Genomic DNA, 19,223 nt, shown 5'->3' with positions numbered 1-19,223 from the left:
CAGTAGTGTAAATGAAGTGAAAGTTTTTTGTTCGTTAATATGAAATGGAATGCGCAGCAGGGGGAGTAAAAATGTTTTGTTTTGTTTGTTGATATAACGAATGTGAAGAATGCAGCAAATGTAAAAGAGATTTTTTACAACAGTAAATGTAAGTCTTATTTTTACACACAGTAGTAAAATAATTTGCAGCTGAAACAGAGTAATTTTTTTTGAGACAGTGAAGGTTTTTTTTGGAACTTAAGTGTTCCTGGTTTAATCCCTCTGTTAAGAGGAAGATCCTTTTGTAACTGTTGATTTTATTATTGAATACAAAGGTTTTATTGTGCATCTGAAACTCTATTCTTCAGCAATCAATTTTAGCTTCCTTGTGTTAAGATCCTGTGGAAAACAGAGCATCATTCTCTATTTTGTTCATTATTTTGTTTTAGAATTTAGCAGAAAATTCCCAACAGGCTTCTACGAATCAATTCAAAGAGCATTTGTTTGTCAAATTCTATTTCTGGAACACTTTTGTTTGTAGTATCTGGTATGAAGTGGCTCACATCAAAAGCCACGCTCACATTGTTGCCAAAATCATTGTTGTTGCTCGACTTGATGCACGTCTCTTCAAAGTCGCCAAGAATTGGTTGTTCATGGATGGATCCGTGCAATCATATGCTAAATCATGTGTGAAGAAAATACGCCATGATCATGATTTCTCTGTTGTGCGTTCTTCCGTGGTGTTCTTCTCTCACTATCTCTGGGACGTGTATTTTAAGCTGCCCACAGTGGAAGTCCGTGCTAATTCGACCTTATCCATCAGATCTGCATTTTCCGAAGGCAAAAGTAAATTATTGTAAATTATTTTGAATGAAAGGCCGACGGATCAGATCTGAGGTGAAATCGACCAACGCAGCATGAAACGGTTGATCTAGATCTGCTAATTGGTTGTTGGATCTAAGATCTAGCTGTTGTAGAAAATTGAAGATCATCCAAAGGGAGTTGTCAGCAGCAACAATGTCAGCCGAGAATAGTCAAAGACGACGAGTTTGGTGATGTAGATCGGAAGGCCGAGAGCTGGAAAGTGAGAGGATTGTTTGTTTGCAATGGAGTCATCTAACGAAGCGGAGGAATTTGCCTGATGGGCAAAAGTGGTCAGAATATGTTGGGAATTTTCTGTTTAATTCCAAAACAAAATTAACTGAATAGAACAGAGAAAAATGCTCTGTTTTAACCCAGGAAATTAAAATTTGTTTGCTGAAGACAGAGTTTTACACATGCACAAAGAACACTTTGGATTCATTAATAAAATTGTTGTTACATAAATTTCTTCCTCTCTCAGAGGGATTAAAACTAGAGACTACTTCAGATGCAGTTCCAAAACAAAAAGAAAAATTTACTCTGTCTCTCCAGAAAATTACTCTGTCTCTCACAAAATAAAATTAACACTGCTGTGTAATTTTTTCCATTCATTTACGCTGTTGTGTTTTTACATTTCATCAAAAAACATTACATTCGCTCTATGCATATTACACACTGTTGTGCGTATAAAAATCCCTTTTTTACTTCTCCATATGCGCTATTGCATATTCCAAACTCCAGAACAAAAAAAACATTACATACATTGACTTTTTGTTTTACCTATGCCCTAAAACAAACTCCCGTGAGAATTAAAAAAAATAAATAAATTAAATTCTACCTACATTTACTAACCACGGTAAATTCATTAAATGTTTCAGCATGGTGATACATTCCTTTTATTATTAACCTTGTCATACGGCTGCTACGGAGGTCCTCACAATAATAAAACAAAAAAACATGTGCCCACAACCATAACCGTAGATGTCAATTGGATGGCTGACACTATTTCCCCGGAGGTCCCTTTCATCCGAAGTTTATGCACTGGGGAAGAGTGGTTTTGTAAAGGACAGCTCAGCCACGTGGCAGCAGTTGATTGTGATCGCTACCCTCGGAGGAAAAACCACAATCGGCAAAAGGCGGAGCAGGGAAACCATGGTGGTTTTGGCATCGCTATTTAAAAGGCGAGTTCCAGAACAAAAACACTGTTTGCAGTCGCTGCACGACAGTTGGAATTAATATTTCAACACTCCCTTTAATTTCAACTGTTGGGTTATCAGTCATACCCAGAAATTTCCTCAAAAACTCAAAACTTTTCTGCCCCAATGGTTTGGTTAGAATGTCTGCAACCTGCTCCTAAGTTCTACAGTGTTCTAAAACAATTTCTCCACTGTTTACCAATTCCCTGATGTAATGAAACTTTGTGTCAATGTGTTTCGTTCTCTTATGAAACACATCATTCTTGGATAATGCAATAGTTGAGCTATTGTCACAAAAAATCACATTTCCTTTTGTTTGCTCTTGGCATAAACTCTTTAACATCCTTCTCATCCAGATTGCTTGACATACTGTTGCTGTAGCTACCACATATTTTGCTTCTGCTGTAGACAACACTACAATAGGCTGTTTTTTAGAAGCCCATGAAATGGCTCCTGAAACATGATCTTCATCAAAGAATGACTGTTAATATAGTTCAACAAGGATTTCATAAGGATCCGTTCACTAATAGCTTCAGCGATGATGTTAAAAAATTACAGGCTCCCCCTAACTGTATGCATCATCTCCTTTTGGCAGAGTCTTCTCAAAAAAAGCTTAGATTGGCTGGAGAGCTCAAGGGACTTTCGGACTGTATTTCCTTCCTTCTCCATACTTGTGTAACTTTCTTCTTTTGCATGGTTCTAGCTTGTGTAAGAGTCCATGTTAAGTTACAATCACGTGCCATATGACCAATGTTATGACACTTGAAGCATTCTACATTGTTCATGAATAAGATTTCATGATTTCTTCCTGTAAAATTGTTTCTTGGAGGTTGTCAGAGACTATAACATCTATCTCTATGAGATGCTTTACAGTGTTTTGCCATATGACCAAAGTTTGAACAAGAATAACAATAACCAAAAAATGAACTTTGGTACCTGGGAGATGGAGGTTTCCTTGATGTACTTCTAAAGCCTTTCTGCCTTGAGATCCTTTGATGATAACCATTGCCTCTTGCCTCTTTGACATCATCTACATTTCTTTTTGGAGCTGGTTTTCTACTTGGAGCAAGATTTCTTCTTGGAATAGGATTTCTTCTATTGTAGCCTTGATTTTTCTCCTTGCCTTTGCTGGAACTAGGAGCATCACAATTTCTTTCTGGCTTCTTCACATCTCTTTTGCTTAAAGCATTTTCATTCTTGTTTGAGGGTTCACCTGCATACCCGAGTCCTGATTTATCAAATGGACATCTGTGATAGCTGAGCATGTCATCCAAGGCTTGAGAGCTCTTCAAGATTTTGTTCATCCCTTCAACCTTTTTCTGAGGAGGACAATCTCTTCTTCCAATCTTTCACACTCATTATTCTTCTTTGCAAGTTGTTCCTCAGTTTCTTCCTTGCTACGAGTAGCTTCAGCTGCTACTATTTTAAGGGAGATGATATTTGACTTCATTTTGAAGATTTCTTCATTCTTTGCTTGACTTCTCTTCATTATCTTCTCAACTCCTTGTGCCTGTTTCCTGAATTCTTGTAATTGAGACTTAAGGGAGGAGAGCTCTACCTTGTACTGACCAATCTCGTCTTCAAGTTTGTTCACGCTCTTGTGCCTTTGTTCAAGTTGACTTGACAAGGTATTTTCCTGCTTCTTTGTTTTATTCAATTGATTTGTCATGGATATGACTTCTTCATGATGCTTCCTTTTGCTTTGATGAAATTCCTTCTTAAGCTTGGCAAGCTCTTCATCCCTTTCTTGTACTTGAAGCTTGATGAGGTCAAATTTCTTCCTTGTTTGATCTTGGTTACCAACTAGAGCTATCTTCTTAAGTGCCTCATTTTCCTTTTTCAAATTGTTAATCTCTTCCATGGCAGTAATAAGTTGAGCGAGGAGTTCTTCTACAAAGTCCTTTTCATTCTTTTCATCTTCTAGGTCTGCTTCAGCCTTGATGTCATCATTCTCATTTTCAGCTTCTATGATGGGTTTAGGATCTCCTTCTTGATTGATGGTCATGGTCAGTGCTCCTTTTGAGTGAAGGTCATGAAGTTTGTCCCATATATCCTTTGCTGATGAATGTTTTCCAATATTCTTCTTTACAGAATCAGGTAGCCCATTCAAGATTGTCTTTGTTGTTTTTGCATTGTACTCTTTGGATTCTCTATCCATCCTGCTATCATCAATCACTGATTCCCAAATTTCAATCCCTTGAGACTGTAAGAAAGTTCTCATTTTTGCTTCCCATATATTAAAGTTTCCATTGAGCCTTGGAGCCTCATCAAATTGATTGTCTTCTATTTTAGTAGTAGAGGGAGACACATCCTTAGGAGGATTGGAGACTTTCTTCCTTGACCTCGCCATTTGTGTTCTAAATGTCGACCTTCAAGCTGTTAAGATTTGAATGAAGGAACCGGGCTCCAGCCATTCTTGCACTCTTAACTGTGCTTCAAAATACTTGACTGTATATTTACAATAGCTTACTGTCTTCAACAGTAACACAAAAACTAACTTGAGAAATAGCTTGGATTCTTTCTTGACTGAGTCTTCACTCTGCTGGAGAAGCTACTGCAGCAAGAAATCCTTCCTTCAGCTTCTTTGACACCTTCAAAGAGCCTGGACAAGCTGTGATACCATGTTGGGAATTTTCTGTTTAATTCCAAAACAAAATTAACTGAACAGAACAGAGAAAAATGCTCTGTTTTAACCCAGGAAATTAAAAAATTGTTTGCTGAAAACAGAGTTTTACACATACACAAAGAACACTTGGATTCATTAATAAAATTGATGTTACATAAATTTCTTCCTCTCTCAGAGGGATTACAACCAGAGACTGCTTCAGATGCAGTTCCAAAACAAAAAGAAAAATTTACTCTGTCTCTCCAGAAAATTACTCTGTCTCTCACAAAATAAAATCAACACTGCTGTGTAATTTTTTTCATTCATTCACGCTGCTGCGTTTTTACATTTCATCAAAAAACATTACATTCGCTCTATGCATATTACACACTGCTGTGCGTGTAAAAATCCCCTTTTTACTTCTCCATACGCGCTGCTGCATATTCCAAACTCCAAAACAAAAAAAACATTACATACATTAACTTTTTGTTTTACCTATGCCCTAAAACAAACTCCCATGAGAATTAAAAAAAAACATTAAATTAAATTCTACCTACATTTACTGACCACGGTAAATTCATTAAATGTTTCAGCATGGCGATACATTCCTTTTATTATTAACCCTGTCATACAGCTGCTACGGAGGTCCTCACGATAATAAAACAAAAAACATGTGCCCACAACCATAACTGTAGATGTCAATCGGATGGCTGACGCTATTTCCCCAGAGGTCCCTTTCATCCGAAATTTATGCGTCGGGGAAGAGTGGTTTTGTAAAGGACAGGTTAGCCACGTGGTAGCAGTTGATTGTGATCGCTGCCCTCGGAGGAAAAACCACAATCGGCAAAAGGCGGAGTGGGGAAACCATGGTGGTTTTGGCGTCGCTGTTTAAAAGGTGGGTTGTGGAACAAAAATGTTGTTTGCAGTCGCTGCACGGCGGTTGGAATTAATATTTCAACAGAATACAGACAAAAAAATTTCAAAAAAATTGTAGATATAGTGTTTGAATCATATTTTTGATGGTGGAAATGGATTCAGCACCATCAAAAACTTCTACGACACCTAAAATTTTTAAGTTTAACAATTATAACTTGGATTTACAAAAATCCTTGCCGAATCTTCTCTAAATATGATCGGAATTTGCATAACTTTCCGGACAAGTTTAACAATTATAACTTGGATTTACGAAAATCCTTGCTGAATATTCTTTAAATATGACCAGAACTTTCATAACTTTCCAGACAACTCCTCCGCCTCGTTAGACTAAGCAGTTTGCAATAGTAGTTTTTTTTGCCAACATTTGTGAGGAAGCCATTACTATTAAATTTACTTCAAAAGAGTTATCCTGGAGGATGAGAGCTACTGTAGCAAATTGAAAGGCTTATGTTCTTATTTTAGATTTGAAGTCATAAAATATTTGTTTATCTTGTTTGTAGTGTGAGTCATAGTAGTTTTCTATTTTTGTAGTTCTCGTTGTAAAAGGATCGGTGTTTCTTAAATTGGAAGTCTCGGAATTCTTGTGTAAGGTCAAGTTGTTTGATCAACTCTTGAGCACATTCATCGTCCAGACCTCCATCCTATCAACTGGCAGATAGCCCAAAGCGAAATATGCTACAGATGGTGGTTGGTCCATAGAATGGTTCATTTCATAAGATGGTTCATTACTTGACGGATCTTATCGCGAAGCCCCGACGAGTCGATTTGTCAATATTGTTGATCCTACAAAGTTCATCAACTATGGTCAGAGGTGGTTACGTTTTAAATGGAGGTCAAGTGACAGCTCAAAGATGTGGTGGTGAAAGAGCAGTGTTTGCGAGATTCCAGAGTGGATGTGGGTGCTGATGAAAACCAATGAGACATGTATTTTTGATCCTGCAAAGTTCATCAATGATGGTTAGAGGTGGTTACCTTTTAAATAGAGGTCAAGTGACAGCTTAAAGATGTGGTGGTGAAATAGCAGTGTTTGTGAGATTCGAGAGTGAATGTGGGAGCTAATGAAGACAAGTGAGACATATATTTATTTATTGTTGTAATATGTTTTCCATGTAAGCATTAAAGGAGGGTGTTGGAAGCATAGTTACCAAATTCGGGCGTATTGGTAAAAATAATAAAAAAATTCGCTAATTTGGTTCGGTATGATTAAGAATTCGGGTGCATGAAGTATTTTTTTTTTTTTCAGCAAGAGGGAAATCAGCTGATGGTAAGAAATCTGTTCCCGGAGCTCGAAGACCGGTCTTCACTTCCCCGTTGGGCATATTGCCAGGTTTCTCAAAGCAGGAAAGTATGTTGAGCGTGTCGGAGGAGGAGCTCTGGTTTACCTAGCTACTATTCTTGAATATCTCGCCGCCGAGGTGTTCAAGTTGTCTGGAAATGCCGCAAGAGATAATAAGAAGACGAGGATTGTTCCACACCACATTCTGTTGGCAGTGAGAAACGATGAAGAGCTGAGCAAGCTTCTAAGCATGGTGACCATAGCCAATGGTGGTGTGTTGCTGAATATTCACAATGTTCTGCTACCGAAGAAGACCAGTAGTGGTAAGGCAGGGGCCAGTGAGCTCGAGGCTTCAGTTTGAAATGCACATGTATAATTTTATGGCTAGGGAGTCTGTGATAGGGAAAAATTAATTAGAAAAAACAAATCTTATATTTGAAAAACTTGTCGTTTGCAAATTTTTATAAGAAAAAAATAATAAAAAAATAGTAATTTCTATATTAAAAAAATTATAAAATGAGAAATTGGAATGTACAAAAACATAAAAAATGATAACTTTCGCTTTAATAAAAATTATAAAATAGCAAATTAGATGCAAATTAGTAATTTCTATATTAAAATAATAAAAAACTATAATTTCTATATTAGACAAAATTATAAAATGACAAATTTCCATTTTAAATAGATAACTCCTATTAAAAAAATTAATAGATTTAAGTATTTGTAACATGTATACTATCGAATTTTTTCCATATTGGATTTTATAAAGTCAATTTTTTTCCGTGGTAACTATGGTTGGAAGAAATGCTTCTATATCATCCGTAGTTGTCATTAGGAATTACGAGGAATCACTCTTGTTTATATATTTGTACCTATGATAATCAATAAAAATATCAAACAAAATTTGTAATGTGTAATCCCTCACTCCTCTCTCATTTTCTAACATGCCCTCCAACACATGTAAATAATAATTTAATTGGGCATCTACTGTGTGGAGGGATTTACTTACATGAAGGATATTAGCACCTGAGGCCTGGACGGATTCCAGCAGCTGCCCTTCCTCAGAATTAGAAGCAACAGTACCGGAGCCTCTGACGAAAAGGAAAGTGGGATGGCCGAAAACGAGGCTGGCTTTGGTGGTATGACGACCAATATAGCCTGTTGCTCCAATTATTAGAATCCTGCTGCTGCTGCCCATTTTGGCCTAGAAATTCGAGTGGGATAATGCTTTCCCAGTATCGCTAACTAGTTATAACGATGCTGACAAAAGAGGTTGCGACGATAATGAATGCGAGGACAATCTGGTATTCATAGTGAGCGGGTCAAAATGTATAAAAGGACTCCTATTTGCTATATTGTGTAATATTTATTATTTTAGAATAAAATTCTTAATTAATTTAATTTAGTATTTGTTGAGATATTCACTTCACTAAACAAATTGTATAATTAAAATAATTTATTTATCTTAAACGAATATTGATATTTTTTATTAATATATTTATATTTAATGTAATAAAATATATATGATTTAGGTTGAGTAGCTGGGTGCAATAATTTTAAATAAACCTATATGGTTGGAAATTTTGGCAGAGGGGGACAGAAATCGTTAGTGGAAGCATTCCGCACTGTATCCTATGGAAGGAAGAGAGTTCTATTTTGAGTGAATATTGCACTTGGCGTGCCCATTACTTCATTCATGGCATAAGCTGTTACCTGTTATATAATAGGAAAGATGGTCCACGATGTCATATTTGATGGGTAAATACTCGTTTTGCCCATGTTTGACCGTAAAAATACTTGCAAATTTACATTCTGTTTTGCCTTTGGTGACGTCATCGAAATATTTAAAATTCAGGTCTCTTTAACTTTTAAATACTTGTACCCCGGATGGCGGTGTTATATCGGAAGTAGTGGGGTATGGGGTCTTTGTGTCCACCACTTTCGACGAAGTAATTGTGCTTTTAGGAAGGTAACCAGCTTTTGTCTAAGTAGGTTTGAGTCGGTCTTTGTGTCTTTTAGCAGATAGAAACAGGGTTTTTTTAAGGAAATTGAAAACCTTTGTTCTGATTCTACAATGTCAGGAGGGGAGGAGGCGGTAGATCTTAGTCAGGTCAAGTGTGAGTAAATTTTTTTTTCTCATGACTCTGTGGTGACTTATTTTTAATGCTATTTCTTCTAAGATCCGTTGAGAGATTCGCGAGCTAGAGATTAAAGTAAGCAAAGAGAGATAATCCCTCTCGGACTCAGAATCACTAGAAGACATGTTAGTATGGGTTTTGGACCCAGGGACACTAGAGGAAAGTGTAACTAGTATTTGAACATTGTAGCACTCTGTTGGAAAATGGAAACACTTTTGGGGTTGTTGTTCACTAAGACAAGTAGGTGGAAAAATGCAATATCTTTTGCGTCTATTGATTTGAGACCTCTATGATTCATATCGTTATTCATAATTCATTCCGGATTAATCACATCATCATAATGTAACTATTGAGGATGTAAAGAGAATGTTAAAGACCCTAAGGTTTTGTGTGGAAAAAATTGAGGCTCATCTTATGCACATCGAGAGCCACATAGTTTGTGACTCAAATGGGGGAGAGCTGATGGACCCCCCTAACTCTAATGTTCGAGTTCCGACCAATATTTCGTCTCCTAAAAATGACACAGTGTGTGGGGGAGGTGGTGGGTAGTTTTTGGGCCTTCGTTGATGTTTGTTTTGTTCTATGAAAGGTCCTATGATGGTTCTTCTTTCATGCAGATGACGACGACATATGTCATTCGCGACTGCATGCTTCTAAGTTTTGCTTATGGTATCAAGTCTCAACCATTTAAGCTAGATTTTGTTTCCAAGGTGCTCAGAGTTTGGAAAGAATTTTTTTGCTTGAAGGATAAATCTTTGTGATAGTGTGGATAGTTGCTCCTCTTATGTATTCTCCTTGTCATTTGAGGGTTCTTCTGTTGTCACACATGGGTCGTGTCTCTATGTATCTCTTCTTGATAATTGAATGATTATAATGGTTCTCTAGCCATTAACAGTTTTGGGTCCTATCTTTAATTTAGTTTGGTTGGTATATACTATCTCCATACGACATCGGAGGTGGAGATGTGTTCTCTCTATAGACGTTCGCTTGTTTATGATAAATTTGCCTCCAGAAAGTAATATGAAATATTTTAATTTAAAAAAAAATAAAAAAAATTATAAAATACTTGTAATTCTACAATCTTCTCATCATAGTGGACTTTTGTAAATTGCAAATTTATCCCAATAGCCCATATATAATATATGTTGTGACATTACTAATATTGCAAAATTCCAAGTCGGTTTAAGTATCAAGAATTAAAAACCTTATAAAAATTGTTTAAATCCTAAATCTGAGCGCAATTTAATCCTAAATTTGATTCTCATAGATTGAGATTCAGAGATAATTCTCATAGATTGAGATTCATAAATAAATATTAGTTTACAATTTCAAATCAAACTAATCACTATTCTTATAGGTTGAGATTCATGGATAATTCTCATAGATTGATATTCATAAATAATCGTAAATAAATAATAGTGCACAATTTCAAATTAAATTGAGTATTTAGAATTAAAAAAACCTAAAAAACAAATCAAATTTTAATTAAAAAAATTAGAATAGGTTGATTCCCATATGTTGAGATTCAGAGATAATTCTCCTAGATTGAGATTCATAAAGAAATAATAGTGCACAATTTCAAATCAAATTAACTATCAAGAATCAGAAAAAAACCAAAAAAAAATCAAATAAATAATATTGCGCAATTTCAAATCAAATTGAATATTTAAAATTAAAAATAACTCAAAAAAAATCAAATTTTAATTAAAAAAATTAAAATACGTTGATTCATAATTCTCATAGATTGAGATTCATAAAGAAATAATAGTACACAATTTTAAATCAAATTGACTATCGAGAATCAGAAAGAACCCCAAAAAAAAACATCAAATTTCAATTAAAATAATTAGAATATGTTGATTCGCAATGACAAGCTCTTGGTTTGCAATGACGAGGATAAAGAAAAAAAATTGTAAAGCCCATTCTTTATAAGAGCGTGGAAGACACCTCGAAAGCATGGTATTAAAAGAGGGAGTTAGGAAATGAAACCAGGCTATTCATATAGTTTTAAAACTATATGTATATTGTTAAAATAATAAAATTAGCAATTGCGTGTAAAAGAATGTTGAATAAATCTCACACAGTAGTACAAAAGATCTATTTTCACAAAAAAAAATGGAACGCCTTGAACTTTGTATTCATGCTTTTTTATAATCTTTTGAGTTTCTTTAGCCCCTCATGATCTTATGTCTCAAAATTTTCCATATCCACCTACAATCCAAACAATCAACAATTTCTTAAAACAAAAATATTAAACTAAATCTAAATAAAATCTAAGAATAAAAATAAAAAATTATATAAAAATTATATTATATTATATTAAAGTAATAAACTAAAAGTGATTTAAAATAACTCAAAGTATAACGATCTTCAAACTATAAGGTAAGTAGATAAAATTCAAATTTATATGCTAATATTATCATTCAAACAAAAATTAAAACTATTAAATAATAAAATCAGAAATCAACTTTACTAAATCAAAGCTAAATACTTCAGCATAAACCAAATTTAAAATAAATTTAAGCTAAACTAGATTAGTTTTTAACTATAACTAAAAAAACCAGTAATATAACTAAAATAAAGTAATTTAAATAAAATAAACTAAGAAAAACTAAAATAGCTACCATAGACCAAAAACTAAGAATTCACGGATTTTCAAGGTCGCTTGCCCCACAGCGTGTATGATTGACTTATATTTATAATTTTCATTCATTTGATCCCCAACATGAGAATGGAAGGAGTGTTGATTTAGATGGGTCTAATATTGTTTACAGGTAGATATTATTAGAATGCCACAACGATTTGCATATTTAGAAAAAAATCATAAACAAGTTGCAACGATAATTAGACGTCCTGCAGTCGACAGGCTGGTTGCAAGAAGTCCAGTGAGCATCACTCTGGGAGGAAATGCTTACGTGAAATTTTTTTACCTCATTCCTTTCTCCTTGAGATTTTGCGAGTACTTCTTGCCTGCTTACACCTAGTTTATCATTTTAAAGTATAAGAAGCAATTGGTGGTAATTGTTAATTATATATGTGTTTTAATTGGTGTTGTGTTTATATAGTAGATAAATTTTGGATTTCTGGTAGTAGTAGTTTTATTTTTAGATACTTATGAACATTTAAAAGGAAAGCAGTAGTTTTACTTTTTAGATACGTATGAACATTTAAAAGGAAAGCAGTAGTTTTACTTTTTAGATATGTATGAACATTTAAAAGAAAAACAACGCTTTTGAAAAATTCGAAGGTATTTTATGAGTGTTATCTAATGGCGAAGTTTGGACGCAGACACTGCACGATTTTGGAGCCCGAGGATTATGGTGATGGGTGTGGGGCCTATGGGATGTTCTCCTATAGAGTAGGCCACCAGAAGTCGCAATGGCGAGTGTGATCCCACTCTACAATGCGATGCCTCAATCTTGTTCAACTCGCAATTAAGGACTATAGTGAATCAACTCAATACCCAATTAAGTGGCCACATTTACAAATGTGTTGATAGCTTCTCGATCAGTATGGAATTGGTATCCAACCCTGAAGCCCACGGTAATATATAAATTTATTAGCCCATTGCTTATTTTCCATGTCATGTATCTCATAATCATGTATTGATTGGTATATTACTTTCGAGGATTCAAGAACGTGAGAGACTGATCCGAATCGGATCCATAAACGACTGTCATAGAACCGTGACTAAATCAAGTCGAACAAATCCTTGAAGAATCCAAAACAATAATCGAAAACACCCTGAACCAGTGGCCATGGCAATCGACGTGGAACGACGAGGACCTCGGTCAAAGTGTGCTGACCGAGGCCCATGGAGACTGCACAGGAGGTCAAAATAGCCCCTGGGAGCCCCGGATCGGGAAAAGGAGCTGATTTTCGATGCGTGTACAAACAGGGCTGAAATGGTAAGGCTTAAGCACTCGGTCACATTGGAAGCCAGAGGACCGTGGGTGGAGAAAGGTAAAGCGCCATCGTACGAAGGTGGGACCCACAACTTGGAAACCAGCGGTTTGATCGAGGCGCCCTTGAATGATAAGCGGTTTTGGAGAAAATAGAGCAAGCACCCTCAGTGATCGACGCGTGGCAACGGAGGTGAGAGAAAAACTATCGCGATTGCGTGTTATCGGTTGAGCAAGTCAACCACGCTCGATGTGCGAATGACGTTGGATCTGGAGGAGCCCAGATCGGATGGCTGAGATTGCGCTCGATAGACAAAGCGGAACTGGCAAGGAATTAAGCCGCGATTTAAGGGGATTTGAGATCCGTTGACCGCCACGATGGAGAAAGTAACGAATCGACGAACAGGCTGGCGTTGTTCCGATGGGGACACGTGGCTACTTCTCGAGCATTCACGGTGATGCCGAACAGGGAATTCCAAGCACGCATGCGACAGGCGAATCAACGAAGGCAGGAGAGGAAACGAACAGGCATGGAGGTCGAATGGCTAAAGCCATGAATAGAGACAGTGAACAGGGATCAGAAGAGAGATTTAGATTGAAGAGTCCAAGCGACCAAGAGAGACAGTGAACAGTGAACCCTGAGAGGAGGACTGAGCACAGAGAGCAGTAAAGCCAAGCAGAGGAGACAGAGGGCCGAGCTGACCATAGGCAGCATCGAGCACCAAAGAGCTTGAAGAATCAAGCCTTCCCATAGAGGAATCTGTCCGGATTGAGCATCACAGTTGGCTCTTTCCACTGTAGACTGAGGGTCACAGAGCTGGTAGGAAGAACAAGAGTCTGTGTACTCCAAGTGGCTTGGGGAATCCAAGAACCACCCTGCCAAGCAAAATCTGCTTCAGGAGAACTCATATTGAGTCCCTGCATTGTAATTTCTCTGCTGAAAGACACAATAAAACAAGGCCACCACTAAAGCTGGACCGGAGACGTAGCCCTGGAGAATAGGGTGAACTCCTTATTAAAAACTGTTTGTGTCTTTGTGTTGCTTACTGTATTTCTCTGCTGTCTTTCCACTTATTTTCTATGTATTGGCAATCTCATCGATCCGTTGTTTCAATAACACAGAACACACACCAGCACATGGGTCTGTAATACCTTTTGTTTAATAAATCTTCACTGAGGTCACTCATAGGGTGATTATCAGATCAAGTGGTATCAGAGCTCTAGGCTGTAAGGTTAGACAAGCTTGTGTTGGTTTAGCTGTGAATGATCACTAGATCAAATCTCAAATTAGGAGAAGGAGAATTGGTGGAAACTAATCCTAAAATTGGGAGAGTCTGTTTTCGAAAGACAATGTCAGAAGAAGGTTCTATAGGACTAGACTCTCAATTCCTAGAAAGCTTCCTAGCTATAAATTCCATGGTGGAAGAAATGTATAGGGACTTTAGAAAGCATAAGGGTGAAGTTTCATCGGGCTCTAAGCAAGATAAAGAAGAAGATGAATCTCATTCCCATGACCACTCTAAAAGAAAGGGGAAAGAAGAAATCTTCCCTACACCTCCTAGTAGCCCTGTGCATAATAAGAAAGCATCTTTGATTAAGTTAGATGTTAAATTTGATTTGCCTATATATGATGGAGAGCTAAATGCTGAAAAGTTGGACAATTGGATAAGACAAATTGATGTGTATTGCAGAGTACAAAATATAGACTCAGACAAGAGCAAGATTCAGCTGGCAAGCCTTCGCCTAGGGGGCACTGCCTTGGTATGGTGGGAAGGTAGAACCCAAGCTGATATGAGGAAGCATGGTAAGACCATCTCTGTCTGGAGTGAATTTGTTACTGCAATCAAAAAGCAGTTCTATCCATTGGCCTACATGCAACAAGCCATGATGAGTTGGCAAACTCTTCAGCAGTTGAAAGGGAAAAGTGTACAAGGGTATACTCAAGAGTTCCTAAAGAGAACATTGATGTTAGGTATTTCATTAGACTCACCAGAAAATCTTTTGAAGTACACTGGTGGTCCACACAGCTACATGAGGCACACTATCCTCATGTTTAATCCCACCGGTATAGATGAGGTATCTGTACAAGCTACTCATCTAGAAGCTAGAGGAAAGAATGGAAATCCAGAAGTTGGGGGACCATCCCAACCCACTGTAAGCAAGAGCAAGGAGAAAAGAAAGCAGAAGTGGAAAGCAAGGAAGGCTAACACAGCACAGAAAGGCAAAGCCCCATGCACTCACTGTAAAAATGAGGGGCATGATGATGAGCACTGTTGGATTCTACATCCAGAGCTGAGACCTAAGAAGTCCGAGGGCAAGAAGAAGACGACTACTGCAGCTATTCAGAAGGATTTGGGGTCAGACTTGGGAGATGAAACAATCATAGCAGCCGCAGGTATAAAAGGTAAGAATTCTGAAGTATCTACTAGTAATTATGCTCAATCTGTTATTGATGAAGAACATGAGAGAAAAAGGCGTGAGCTTTTCCATATTCGAGTTGTTTCCAAAATCAAAAGATTGATAATTTGTTTGATAGTGGCTCACAAGTAAATCTGATTTATGAAGCAATTGTAAAGAAATTGGGATTAGCAACTACACCTCATAAGAAACCATACCCATTAGGATGGTTGAATGATAAAGCACAACTACAAGTGACTAGACAGTGCAAACTCAAGTTTTCTTTTGGGTCAGCATTTGTAGATGAGGTTGAGTTAGACATAATTCCTTTGGATATATGTGGAATTGTTTTAGGAAGTCCTTACTTGTATGATAGAAAGACTATTTTCTATAGAGCTGAGAACAAGTATCTACTTGTTAAAGATGGAATCGAATACTTTGTAAGAGCTCATAAGCTCAAGAATAATTATACTCTCATAAACTCAGGACAGATGAAAATAATGATAAATTCATGCAAATAGTTCTTACTAATGGTTGTAAAGGAAAAGAAAACTGATAAAACCAATGTATTTGAGGGCTGTAATTCTGATCAGCAAGCTGATATAGAAAAGATTGTTTCAGAGTATGATGTCTTGTTTCAAGAACCTCAAGGTATGCCACCCAAAAAGGGAATAGAACATGATATTATTTTGCAGCACGATGTTCCTTTGCCTAACATTGGGATGTATAGGTTATCTACTTTAGAGAATGCTGAAATCAAGAAGCCGGTGCAGGAGTTGCTCGAGAAAGGGTTCATCAGGCCTAGCACATCACCATGTGGGTCACCAATCGTTTTGGTGAGAAAGAAAGATGGCTCGTGGAGAATGTGCATTGATTACTGAGCACTGAATAAAATAACGATAAAAAATCATTATCCCCTTCCTCGCATAGATGATCTTTTAGATCAATTGAAGGAAGTTGTTTATTTCACCAAGCTGGATTTGCACAGTGGATACCATCAGGTCAAAGTTGCAGAGCAAGATGCATGGAAGACTGCTTTCAAAACAAAGCAGGGATTGTATGAATGGCTGGTTATGCCTTTTGGCTTGACCAATGCCCCTGCTACTTTCATGAGATTAATGAATGATGTACTCAGACCTTTTCTTGATGATTTTGTTATTGTGTATCTGGATGACATTCTGATTTTTAGTAAAACGTGGGAAGAACATTTAAAGCATGTTAAGCAGACATTAGATGTTTTGAAAAGAGAAAAAATTTATGTTAAACTCTCCAAATGTGAATTTGGCAAAACCTCTCTAAATTATTTGGGTCATATAGTAGGGGGAGGTGAATTGAAAATAGATCCCTCTAAAGTGGCAGTCATTGTAAACTGGCCTAAACCCAAGTCTGCTACAAAAGTGAGAAGCTTCTTAGGAGCAGCACAATATTGGAGGAATTTCATTTCAAATTTCTCCTCAATTGCAGCTCCCTTACATGCTTTGATAGGATTGAACAAGGTGTTTCGGTGGGGAGGAAACAGCAGAAAGCCTTCGATCCCTTGAAAGAAAAAATTAGTACAGAACCTGTACTAGCACTGCCAGATCTACAAAGACCATTTGAAATCCAAACTGATGCCAGTGACTATGCCATGGGAGTAGTGTTGACACAGCACGGTAAACCCATATGTTATCATTCTGAGACTTTTAATCCTACAGTAGTTAACTATCCTACCTATGATAAGGAATTGTATGCATTAGTTCAGAGTGTGAAAAAGTGGAAACATTACTTAATGGGCAAAGAAATAGTAATACATACTGATCATCAGCCACTTCAATATCTACACTCCCAAACTAAGTTGCAACAATCAAGACATTACAGATGGATGGGTTTTCTACAACAGTTTCATTTAGTCATCAGATATAAAAAGGGCATACATAACAAGGTTGCAAACATGTTATCTAGATCCGTTATAAATGCATCTACCATACTTAAGCATAATTATGTGCTACATGAAAGCTACATAGAACAGTATACTTAGGATATGGACTTTAAAGATGTATATGCAATTTTGAGTCAAGGCAAAAGAGTAGAAGAATTGGACTATCATGTGAAGGACCGACTCTTATACCATTGTGGGAAACTCTGCATTCCACAAACTGAGAGATCAAAGATAATTAGGGAAGCACACACTTCTATGATATCAGGTCACTTTGGGGTAAGTAAAATAGTTGCACAGCTGCAAAGGTTTTGTTATTGGCCAAGAATGAGTGAGACAGTTTCTAGATATGTAAAGGGGTGTGCTATGTGTGCTAAAAGCAAGCCCAGTAATAGAAAACTAGGCTTATACACTCCATTACTAGTTCCTTCTCACCCTTTGGAAATCCTTTCCATGGATTTTGTTGGAGGGCTGCCTAAATCTAGGAAAGGTCATGATTAGCTATATGTTGTTGTGGATAGGTTCATCAAAATGTGTATTTTGATACCTTGTAGTAAACAGATTACAGCTGAACAAACTGCAAAATTATTCTTTGAACATGTATGAGTTCATTTTGGATTACCCACTTCTATTATATCTGACCGAGACACCCGATTTGTGGGGAATTTTTGGTCCAGTATGTGGTAACTAATGGACACCAAATTAAAGAAAAGCACACCTTTTCATCCACAAACAGATGGCCAGACAGAAGTAGTTAACAGGACAGTGATCTAGTTACTGAGAGGATATTGCAGCAAACACCCTAAGCTTTGGGATGAACACTTGTGTTATGTGCAACATGCTTACAATAGAGCCAAACACTCTTCTACCCAGAGATTTCCTTTTAAGACCTGGTTTGGTTTCATACCATAGTTGATGGACATAATGATGTGGACAAAGCAGCTAGGTTCATTGAACAGATCCAGGAGATCCACCAGGCAGTACAGGAACAACTGGAAAAGAGCCAGGCCAAGTACAAGGCTAGGCATGATAAGCATCGGATGGAGCATAGTTTTCAAGTTGGAGACCAAGTCTGGCTGTATATCAGCAAGGACAGGATGTAAGGTGAAGGTAAGAAGCTAAAACCTATCAGGTATGGACCCTTCAGGATACTTGAGAAGATTGGTGAAAATGCTTTTCACCTTGATCTACCAGCTTACATGCACATCTACTCAGTTGTGAACGCAGACTGCTTGAGGTTGTTTGAGCCTTCAATGATTGAGGACCCTGAAGAGCAGAGTCAATTGCCTTCTGTTGATGTCCTACTACCTCAATATCTTAATGAGTTGCAGGAAGATACAGTGTTGGACAAGAAGGTAAGGCCGACGTGTAGTGGGTAGGTGGAATACCTCAGAATTGGGCTTAAAGGTTCGAAGCCGAGCAGTGCGAAGTGGATTGAGATTGGACAAGTGAGACAACAGTTTCCTCACTTAGTCAATGCTTGAAGAAAAACCAACTTTTGGTGGTCCAAAAGCTTTTCAGTAGGGAGGCCGTGATCCGAATTGGATCCATAAATGACTATCATAGAACTGTGACTAAATCAAGTCGAACAAATCCTTGAAGAATCTAAAACAGCAATCGAAAACACCCTGAACCAGTGGCCATGGTAGCCGGCGTGGAACGACGAGGACCTCGGTCAAAGCACACTGACCGAGGCCCATGGAGACTGTGCAGGAGGTCAAAATAGCCCCTGGGAGCCCCGGATCGGGAAAAGGAGCTGATTTTCGATGCGCGTGCAAACAGGGCTGAAATGGTAAGGCTTAAGCACTCGGTCACGTTGGGAGCTAGAGGACCATGGGCAGAGAAAGGTAAAGTGCCATCGTACGAAGGTGGGACCCACAACCTGGAAACCGGCGGTTTGATCGGGGCGCCCTTGAACGGTAAGCGATTTTGGAGAAAATGGAGCGAGCACCCTCAGCGATCGACGCGTGGCAGCGGAGGTGAGAGAAAAACTGCCGCGATCGCGCGTTATTGGTCGA

The sequence above is a fragment of the Pinus tabuliformis genome, chromosome 7 (genome assembly GCF_031772625.1).
Source record: "Pinus tabuliformis cultivar Carrire ecotype Pingquan chromosome 7, CPIR1, whole genome shotgun sequence".
NCBI lineage: Eukaryota > Viridiplantae > Streptophyta > Pinopsida > Pinales > Pinaceae > Pinus > Pinus tabuliformis.
The sequence above is the reverse complement of the archived record's forward strand: the minus strand, read 5'-3'. Positions refer to the sequence as shown.